General features: G+C 40.6%; 1 protein-coding gene across 1 annotated transcript in view; it reads left to right on the top strand.

Annotated features, from left to right (window-relative positions):
* Nucleotides 1–10,421, top strand: part of TSHZ2 (teashirt zinc finger homeobox 2) — a 422,054-nt gene extending 411,633 nt beyond the window's left edge. Inside the window, exon 3 of the mRNA XM_011365952.2 lies at nt 10,053–10,421. The gene's annotated coding sequence lies outside the window, so the exon portion shown is untranslated. The remainder of the gene's footprint in view (nt 1–10,052) is intronic.
* The last annotated feature ends 927 nt before the right edge of the window (nt 10,422–11,348 follow it).

The raw sequence follows: 11,348 nt of genomic DNA, 5'->3' as shown, positions 1-11,348 counted from the left end.
AGGCACCCAATGAATGAAACCTGTCATTAAAACAAAGGGAGGCTCTTGTTACAGAGTGGGCGGACCTAGGAATACCAGGTGCTGTAGGCTTAAAAAAAAAAAAAAAAGTGGGCGGGCTTGCTTGGAATATCTAAACATGTGTCCCGCCCACGAACCCCCTTTTCCACTGTGGACGCACCACAAACGGTGCTGCATAGGCTCAGCCACATAATCACAGTGGTGCAAAAAACAAACAAGTTCTGCCTATTTATCTCCCACACTTGGAAGACGTGCCATTCTTCCTAAACGCCAACAACTCACACTTCGGCAGCAATAAAGTCCCCTTGCCGCATCCATGCAGTGAATCTCGTCTGGTAAGTTAGTTGTAATAAATAACGTTAGGCTCTGCTCTCCACTTAGAGAAGATGGGTTCCACTGTGAATCACATCGTTGGCACTTTGGACCTTAAGCTGTCCAGGTTGTTTATGGTGGTGTTTGCCAGTATCTAGACCTCTTTCAAACAATTTAAGTGCCCTTTTGGAGTATATGAATGTGGCTCAATAAAAATGGGTATGGAGAAATCGTTTCCTTGTCTCTCTTCTACGGCCGTGCACCAAAAGCAACCGTAGTTGAGAGTTGTCGAATGGCAGGTACATAATTGCCAAACGAAATTATAATGAAACCACCATGGACACTTCTCGTCCCGTCGTCAGGATGTTATTCTGATCTTTGCCGTCCTCTTAATTTATCTCTTAAAAGGACGACAACAGCTGGACAGGTTTTCAGGCTTTACTACTTTTCATTACATAGCCTTACTGAGCAATGTGCCTTTAGAAGATTCTAGTTAGTTCCATTGACAGCAGGAAATACCGGCTAAGAGAACAGGCTTTGAAGTCAGACAGACATAAGTCCAGATGCTGGCTCTGCTACTTGCTAACGGCCTGACCTTGAGTAAATGTCTTCACCAATTCGAGCCTCTGTTTTCTCATCAATAAATGGGGAGGGACGATGAGATCTACTGTAAGGCATTGGCTTAAAGCGCAGAGTTTATAATGAGCTCCGAGGTGTTATGAGTGCTTTCTACTTTCCTCTTCGTATCCACGTCGAATGTTTTGAAATGCTATTTTATCCTTTTTTTATAAAAGGGGAGAACTTATTTTTACCTTCACATCTGAATTGACAACTGATTTCTTTTCAACATTTGTTTAAAGTCTGAACTAAAGAGCTTCTCGTCTACTTATTTTTTTTAATTTTCAGAAGGAAAGAATAATCCATTTTCCGATACCTATGGTTACATTTTCTAACATATGGGCAGAATTTTATGTATGTATTTTTTTATTTATTCTCCATCTTATTCCACAGCACTTTTAAGGTACTATATTGTATATGTTGCAATAGAATCATAAAAGAAAAGAGAATCATTTTTTAAATCTACATTTTATTGAGTACTTATTGTCGGCCAAGCATCCTTTGTGGAAGGTACCATTATTATCCTGAGTTTGAAGGTTTGGAAACTTAGGTTCATTTCTCCCAATGTCACACAGCTAGTAAGTGGCAGAGCAGAACTATTAATGAATACGCCAAAGAAAAATGAAGAGAGAATATGAACAGAAGTTAATGGGTGTAGACTATAGCCTTAGACAATTACACATGGTTGATAAAAGTTGGGTCACCAGTGTGGCTCTGAGCTTCCCAGTAGTGAAAGCAAAAATGGACACGTGATCCATCCCAGATGGACCTTTTCCACAAGGGGAACATATATCAGGATTTAAGAATACACAAAGCTTTCCTGATACTTAATGTCTTAATGGCAGTTATTTCTTGCACAACTTTGTGATAAAGTGCAATAAAAACAGTAGGCGGTCCTCACGAGAAAACCAAATATTTTAAATGGAAATCATTTCTTTCCGTAAAGAAAAAAAAATTAAAACCATTTCTTCCCGCAAAAAAATATGTTTTACTTAACACTGGGCTCCATCCCTTTTTAATAATTATTCAGTCCAAGCTTCGTCAAAGCATCATACTGAGAAGAGATTCATGTTAAAAGCTATTTGAGGGGCGGGAGAAGAGAAGGCCTCTCTCGGCTTCATCATTTTTATTTAGATTGACGTACCTTTGGTTATAATTAGGGATAACTGTACAGCAGTTAAGACTTCATAATCCCATCATTAGTTGTCAAGAGATTTTCATAGGGCAAACCCTCGTGCCATTTCTTTCATTTCTGTCTCTTAACTACTTGGGCAGCCTGAGGTTGAAGAGTGTGCTTTAAGAAAGAGATTTTCTGCTGCCATTGAAATCTTCTAAGCTGACACACAAGTAAGGACACAAATTACACCTAGTGACAGCTTTTACACCACTCTCAGGAGGCCCCGCGTCTTCCCGACGTCTGTGTCGTCGTTCCCCAAGACGTCGCCCTGTTTCTGCCAGTTTCATTCAACAGCCATTTTGCACACAGTGGCAAAGAGACTTTAAACCATTTCAAGGGCCGCCCATTAAGTAGACAAAAGGGGAACTTATGTTTTTTCATCGTTTCCAATTCGTCCTCTCTGTTAGATACTCGAGGTTGGTGATCCAGGGTAGAGGTCAGCTTAGAAGATGTTACTCTAGCACTGATAAGAAAACCCACAGCAAAACTCTCCTCCAGCCTTAGAGCTATAGGCAGTTGACTCTGGTTTGTGTCACGAAGCATATATCATGCATTTGGGACACAGGGTTGATTTATCACAAGTAATGCTTTAAAAGAGGAAGTTCAAAAGTTGAGATTTTTCCAGTGTGTCGATTATGACTACATGCCATTTGTATTTAAATATTCCAAAGAGAAGACTATCAAGATCAATCACAGCATTGCCTCCTAGTCTTCAAGGATCTGATCAAGCACAACCTTTGGCAAAGAATTTGTGGTCTCATCCGTACAGATCCAAAATCAGGAATAATTAGTTCAGTGGTTAAGAGTAACGGCTCTGAAATCTAGAAAATATATATTCCTATTAAATATTGGAATATTCAGTTCTACTTATTGTCATGTCCTCTTGAGTAAGTCACTTCAATTATCTAAACTTCAGTTTTTTCCTCTGTAACGCTGGATAGCCCTTTGGATGATTGAGATGATTAATGGAAATAATACATGTGAAAATTAACAGCCATGACCCAGATGCTACTGATATAACTTTAAAATTTTGTCATTGACTCAACCTCTTCAAGGTTTGATATACTTTAAGTCCCCCTCAACATTCGGAAACTGAGCTGCTTTTTTTTTTTTTTTTATCTGATTTATTTTTTAACCTCCCTCTCCAAGAGCAATTAGTCTATTTTCAACGATGGGAAAACTGTAGGGAAGAAAAGAATTAAGAAAAAGCCAAAATATAGCACGTGATATTTCAAAAGATTATCCACCTACTCACATGAAGCTGTGTCTAGCCTATAAAGAGTACTCAATATATTTATTTTATTCATTCCAAGGATTGAAGTTGGTCCACCAAGGTTTAAGGGTTTCTCCACAGGGATATTTCTCTTAGGAAAAATTAGGTGAAGCACCAATAATGAAATTCAGCAATTTTAGGTAAGCCAATTTGGATTTTCAAATTGTAAAATCAATTTGAGGAAGAAATACTAACTTCGGGTTCCCACCAGAATTATAGGGTTAAAAATCATTCATCTCTGTTTCCATTTTGCGTCCTGCCACAGTCTTTTTTCAATGACACATTTTATATATATTCAGCATTTCTGTTTCACTCTTTTTTTTTTTTTTCAGTCTTAAGAAGTCCTGAATTAAGAGTCAGGTTTCCTGACCCCAACACTTAATCATCATGGGAACAAATTATTTAAATTCTCTCAGCCTCAATCTCTTTATCTTTGGACTACTGATATTTATCCAATATATTTCAGAAGACACTATATATGTGAATGTGCTTTGAAAAAATGTAAATTGCTTCAAAATGGCAGGATAAATTATTCTTTGAAGTTGAAAGTACCAAAGAGTTGGTAAAGCTTCTTGGTGTCCACTTACATTTCCTGGGACTAATTTTTCTAGTCTCTTCCCTTTTTTCTTTAAGTGTTCGAAGTTGTCTCTTTGATGGAATTAGAGAAGTAAGGATTCCAGATAAATCTATTTTTTTTATTTTGTATTGTTTTAGTAATAAATACTTTAAAATATCTTTTCCCTGTTGCAATAGATAGTCTTCAAGTTTCCGTCTTCAGGGTCTCATTCACTCATCTGCTATCTGTCAAGTACCAACTGTTTGCGAGACATTGGCTTATATGTGCTTGGGATATAGCTATAATCAAAATGCACACAGTCCCTGCCTTCCTGGGGTGTACAGGCCAGTGCAGGAGGCAGACACTAAACCAAAAATTTCATGTACGATTATGTTGATGAATTGCAAAAGGTCCCATAGGGAAAACATAAATGTGTAATATTATTTTTTTTAAAAGAGGAACTTAGTCAAGTTTAATGGGTAAAAGAAGACTTCTCTGAGGAAGTGACACTTAAACTAACCTTTTAAGGATGAGAAGACGCTAGGCAAACAGAGAAGAGGAGGAATAGCATTCTAGGCACAGGGAACAGTATCTGCAGAGCCCCGGAGGCACATTTCAGGAGCTGTCAGAAGGCCAGTGTTCTTTGGAACGTCAGCACGACGCGGAGACGCAGGCAAGGTCAGAGAAGTGGCAAGGCCAGGTCAGGTGGAAAGTTTTAGAAAAACAGGGGATTCCTTTCTAAACGCAGAAGAGGTCACTACAGAATAAGCTGGGAGGAATTGGGAAGAGACCCCCTGCAATCTATTTTAAGTTTTCATAAGCTCACTTGTTTGCTGCATGGAAAACGGTCACCTGGATGCAGAGTGGAAGCAAGAAGCCCAGTGAGTGGTTAGGACAGTCCCGGGGTCAGGGCGGAGCATATGCACAGGCTTGAACTGGGGCACTGGGGGAGGAGACGGAATAGAGTTTGGCAAGGAATTTTATGACGAGGCGTCTAGGATGACCCATACTTCTGGCCAGAGCAATTGAGAGGTCTGAGGTTTCATTTCCTGTGAATAGAAACTGGAGTAGGAACAGGTCGAAGGCAGGAAAATTCAAGTCCCCTGTTTCTGAAAAAGTTACCTTTGCGGTACTTGTGACAGGTACTTCCTGACACAGAGAGGTCAAGAGGCCAGTTGGATGTACAAATCTGGAACTCCGTCACCAGCACCCAGGTGATGTCTAAATGTCACAGAACTGGATGTTTGCCTAGGAAGGGCTTGTGTGGGCACGGGTCTCAGCCCTTTGCCGACCTGGCGTGGACATCTCCAGACAAACATTTTAGAATTTCTCATTGACTCTTCTGAAATAAAATTCATAGCTCAAATGACCAGCTTCCACACCTAACTTCAAAGAGAAATCATCTCACGCTGTGACTGTACAGTAAGAAAGAAAAGGAAAGCATGTGGGCACAAAAGTTCACTAGAATAGGACTTCTCACACCTGACCGTGTCTAAGAATCACCTGGGCATCCTGCTGAAATGCAGAGTGTGAATCGGCAGGGTGGGGGTGCACCTGGCACTATGTTTCTAACAGGTGATGCCAGTGCTGCTGCTTTGTGGGCCACACTGAGAGGAACGAGGTCCTCGGAGGAATAATGAGGTCATCGACATGTGCTTCTATCTGTAGATTCACTGTGAACACGTCAGCAATAAAGGCAGATCAGTTCAGGGCTGTCGAATGGACACCTCAAATATCACAACAGCAATGCCAGAGGTGACTCGATTTCCTAAAACAGCAGAGAACTCTCATTAAAATTCCAAATCATACGTAGTTTCTATTTGTTTGCGAGATAGCTTTCTTTCTGGAAAAAGCGGTGTGCATGAAACTGCCTCAAAGACTATGTGTTTATATGTAAACTGGAGTTAGATTCTAGGCTCAAATTTATTACAAAAACGTTTTTCACCTCCGTCAGTGATCCTGAACCGGTTATAATTTTACTGCCTCCCTCAAGGGACAACTGGCAATATCCAGAGGTATTTTGGGTTGTCACACTCGTGGATAGGGGGATGCTCCTGGAATCTAGTGGGTAGAGGCCAGGGATGCTACAAATAATTCCCCGATGCACAGGACAGTCTCCTACAACAGGACAGTCTCCTACTGAACAATAATTAGTTCAGTGGTTAACTAGTGGCCCAAGATGTCACTAGCACCAAGGCTGGAAAACCCTGACCTACAGGGAGATTTTCGAATGTGGTGCAGGTTGTGGGGACAATACCACCGTGTAAGAAACTGTCGCATACATCGCAAGATGCCTAATATCCTCGGCTCCTGACCATTAAATGCTAGGGGTGTGCCCATGATCGTAGCGATCGCAAAGGAGCCCCTGGGGACAGTAGTGCAGCTCTGGGAAGAGCAATGCAGAGTGGACAAAGAAGAGGCCGACAGGACTGTGCAAGGGCAAGGACAGCGCAAGAGCCACCAAAATGATTTGTCAGAGGGATTAAACTCCTAGCAAATTAAAGTACATATAATCCCACACATCTGTTGGTGGCTCTGTAATTAATGCAAAATAATTACATCTTTTCGCCTGGCTCTCCCTCGCAAACTCTACTTAATGAACACTGCCAATGACTTTGTAGATATGTAATTAAAAATTTTATTTATTTCTGTTTTATTTTTATAGTAGTAGCCCAACATATTTAAAAAAAAAAAAAAAAACGTGCAGCAGCGAAGCTCGACCTCAGTGACTATTTGAGAGGCGACCAAGGATCTTTGCTTTCTCCATTTCTTACTCCGTGCTGCACAGTTCGGTCTGTAAAGAATTCATTACACCAGTTCTCATTCCTCTTCCCTGCATTTTCTAGTTTTAATTTTCTGCCAGGCTTTCATCGTTAGACCTAGGGAAAAATTAAGTTTTTCTTCATCATTTAAAATAAGGAAGAATAAGGGTATACCGTCCCAAAGTGCCAAGATTCAGGTCTCCAGTTCACCATTCTCTTCTAGTACGGAAACACTGACCTTCCAGAAGAATCAACCACTTCCATCAATCGTGGTGGGATATGAGATCTCTCAGATGGACATAGTATCTTAGCCAGGTTTTAATAGAAGACACTTGTGTCTGGAATTCAACTCACTGTACAGATACTCTCGGGAAAACAACTCTAAATTATGAATATCGCTAGAGTTTAACACTTTACTACACCCAACCATCACAGGCGATATGAGAAGCAGCGATTTAAGGGACCAGAAAAACTGGAACCTACACGCCCTCTCTCTCACTTGCCAGCCACGTGACTGCAGGCCAGATGGCTTCCTCTCTAAGTCTGCATCTCCTGGGCTGGAAAATGCAAGATACCATTACTTCCCGTGCTGCAGCGCTGTGACGCTGACGTGGGCTGAGCGTGGCTAGCAGAGAATAAACTCGACAAATATCAGGTTATCGCTACCACGGGATCCTTTCACGCTGAGACTCGAAAGAGCCGCGAGCCTGAGTCAGGCATCACACACTGAGATCTTAGGAACCGATCGATTTCGTTTGTTTTCGCACAAGAGTCTGTCATGAAGGTGTTTTCCAGAAAATGTCACTAAGTATATTTGTGAGTGTTTCAGAGGGAAGAAAAGGATCATCAAACAAATTTGGGAGGCAGGGAGTTAAATAAAGATATATCGGATTGGGTTTTAACTGCAAGGCTTCTCAGCCTTTACTTATGCTAATGTGTACTGTGAATTTCCAAGAAGGGGGCTATAATAAAATAAGGTCATCTTTTTCTTCCTCCCTGCTCCCCTTCCCAGAACAAACTTGGCCCTAAGAGAAACCCAGACAGAGGAGTTTGGGTGTTGACCAGCTAGCTCTGGAATGGGTTCAAGGGAGTGATCAGTGAAACGAGGTTTTGTGTCACTGGTGTCGCATTAATATCATGGTGAGGGAGGAGAAAATGGGCGCCTCAGATAGACCTCATGTGAAACCACACCCTTCACCCAAGACTTCACCCCGTTTGGCAATGTAAGACACTTTCGCTCTTTAGGGAAGGGAGGCTTTGTTATTCTTTTCTCTTCCTCCCTTTCCTTCCTTCCCTCCTCCTCCCTTCTCCTGATGCCGTTGCAATTTCTGGCCTCTACCTTCCTTCTCGTTCTTTGACCCATCTCGCTTCCTCCAACCACGTGACCGTCCTCCTTCAAGTTCGTAGAGCTGCCAGCAGCTTCCAGACAAGTCAGAGGAAAGACGATTTGCTTTCGTCTCTGCCGCGTACACTTCACATCACAGGGAGATTGCGGCTTCCACTCCTGGTGACCGTCTGTCATCCGGACTGGCACCTGAAGAGAACATGGGGGCTTCCAAAGTGGAAGGCCTAAACTGAAAGCCATCCTCTGCTTTTTATCAGCTGTGTGACCTTGGACAAGTCACTAACCTCTCTGAGACGCCTTTCTCTTATTTTTAAAATGAGATTGTTTCATTTGGTAGTATACAGCAACTGATCGTTAGTGTTATAATCACATTATTCCTTACCAAGGAATCGTTTATATTGCCCGTTATGATGATTTTGCATATAATTTCTCTACACACATCCAAATGTCTTCAATGTGTCTTTATTCTTCTACTAGAAACTTGGCAATTTTCCTTTTCCAAAAAACTAATTAGATATAGGTCCAAGGTGTGGTTTCTTTCACACTAAAATGAGCACTACCACTAAATAATGACATAAACCATGAATACCACCCAGATTGGGCTGATGGAAATTATATGCATTTGTACAATAATCTAAGTAGCATATATCGGTTGGGGTGGGGATTTCACCCCGCTAACCTCCCACAGCAAAATATACGTTAAGTGCCACTTCCCTACCACAAAAATGGTCCCATCTTTTTAAAATATTTTTTATTTGTCAATTACTGTTGACATACAATATTATATTAGTTTCACGAGTACATCATAGTGATTAGAGTTTTATATCACTTCTGAAGTGATCACCTTGACAAGTCTAGTACCCATCTGAAAAATGGTCCTTTTGAGTCAGGAATTCCACACGTGGGAATTTAAGCTTATGAAAATGCAGCATACTGAAAAGCTTTGAACACAAAGATGTTCATCACAGTTTCATGTATCACCGAATAAAACTGGAAGCCAATTAAATGTCTAACATCAGAGAATGATTTAGTAAATTCTGATAGTGTAGGCGATAGATCTCAAGTAGCTGTTTACAATGATGCTTGCAAGTGAAAAACCAGAGGAAAATATTACACAGTGGACACTTGCGACTACGGAAACCTAGCAAAAATGCATGGACAAAGAAAACACTAGAAGAAAATATAGCAGAGTGTGAATAAGAGGTCTCTCTCTGGATGGCGGGGCCCTAGATCAATTGTTTTTATTTTTCGGAATGCTTTATAATAGAAAAATCATACGTTATATTTTTATTTTATGTTGTGGTTAAACGCACACAACATAAAATTTACCATCTTAATCATTTTTAAGTGAATATTGTCACGCAACCATCAGCACCATTCGGCTGCAGAACCTTTTCATCTTGCAAAACTGAATCTCTTTCCTTATTAAACGGCAATTCCCATTCTCCCATCCCCCACAGCCCCTGGCAGCCACCGTTCTGCTTTGTGTTTCTATGAGTTTGACTACCTTAGGTACCTCATATAATGAAAAGTATTTTTGTCATTTTACGACTGCCTTATTTTCACTTAGCATAAAGTTCTCGAGGTTCAACCATGTTGTAGAATGTGTGAGAATATCCTTTGTTTTTAAAGCTGAGTGCTATTCCATTGTATGAGTAGACCACATTTTGTTTGTTCACCTGTTGATGCACATTTGGGAAGCTTTCACCTTTCGGCTATTGTGAATAATGCTGCTACGAACGTGGGTGTACGAATATCTCTTCCATACATTATATTTTAAGGGTTTTTTTCCCCCCTAAATTGGTGTTTCCTTTCTATGTTCCATTAACTGGTTACATCACACCCTTTATTGGGCTTAAGTATGACTCTAGGCTGACGGTTACCACCGGTGAAAGAGTATAGGTGGGCAATTTGACTACCTGGGTGAAATAACCACTCTTCCTCAGAAAATAATGCATCTTTTTTTGTTGTTGTTCTGATTCCCATTGCAGGACAAATGCCTTAGTTTCAACTTTCCAGCCTGGATGCCCCTCACACTGAGTCTTTCTTCATTGCACCTGACATTGAACTCCTCCTGACACCCGGCTCTGAGAAGACTGCCAAAAAAAAAAAAAAAAAAATCGCCCCAGCCATTTCTCTTCATCCTCACTAACAATTTGGTAATGAAGTATTGATTTCCACTTCTCTGCTTATGGATGATATTAGATTTTCATTGATAAACTGCAATGGGGCCGTCTCGTCTCCACGGTCCCCTTTTCACTGTCACGAGAAAACAAAGTGCCACCGAAGAAAAATAATGACTGGGAACATTGATGTACTTATTTTGTCAGTTTGTAACACTTGACAGGAAAGGGTGGGGGGAGTATCAGTCTCCACAGTTTAATGTCCAAGTGCGCTGCACTAAATGTAGACACTTGGAAGCTTACTTTTCATGGTAATGTCCATTTCCTATTTATAACCCCTCTGGGAACGTTTGTCTAAAGGAAATGTTTCTGTTCAGTGCAACAATTACGGTTGCACCTGGATTGCCCAGTCCTGCCCCTGCCCTGGGGAGTCGTCAATCACAGCAAAGTGGAAGAATTATTAAGTTAAACCAGAGTTTGCGCCAAGAAAACCTCTGAACAATGTTCATCTTCTGTGAAACTTGTTCAAATAGTTAGTCTTCACCATGTCGCTGCCGGAGACTTTTTTCCCCATACAGCGGTGGGCATCTTTATTATCATCGTTATCTTCATTGGTTTAAAAAATAATAATAATTTTAAGCATGCACCACTCTCATATGAGACCTGCAAAAGGGGAAGAATTGGGGAAGCTGGTAAGATGCAGAATCTGAGAGGAAGGCAAGGAGATGAGATCAGTGCAGGGTGGAAAGTTCAGCTGCAGCCTTTTCTGGTAATCTCTTTCTGCAGGACCGTTGTTTATGGGCTTTCAAACGCAGCTTAGCTTTAGAAGCAACAGAAAGCATGAAATAGGGTGTCCATTTTAAATGTGTTTCTGCAACTTTTTTCATTAAAACTTTGAGGGCCCAATTTTAATTTGTGGAATATTCCCGTTAATAATGAGATCTAATTAAGACATCCATTAAAAGCCCGTTAAAGTTAATTTAACGTAAAAATTCCAATAGAATTGTATTAGATTTTCTCCATTAAATTAACGTTATGGATTTTTAACGGATGTCTTAATTATACGTTATTATTAACAGGAATACTGTATTACACAGATTAAAATCAGGTCCTAAGTCAACTTGGAAAAGCTAAGAGCATGTTTTAATATTAAAAGTCTTGCGT

This window comes from Pteropus vampyrus, unplaced genomic scaffold, assembly GCF_000151845.1.
Source record: "Pteropus vampyrus isolate Shadow unplaced genomic scaffold, Pvam_2.0 Scaffold117, whole genome shotgun sequence".
Taxonomy (NCBI): Eukaryota; Metazoa; Chordata; class Mammalia; order Chiroptera; family Pteropodidae; genus Pteropus; species Pteropus vampyrus.
Note: the sequence above shows the minus strand (reverse complement) of the source record. Positions and strands in the feature narration are given on the sequence as shown.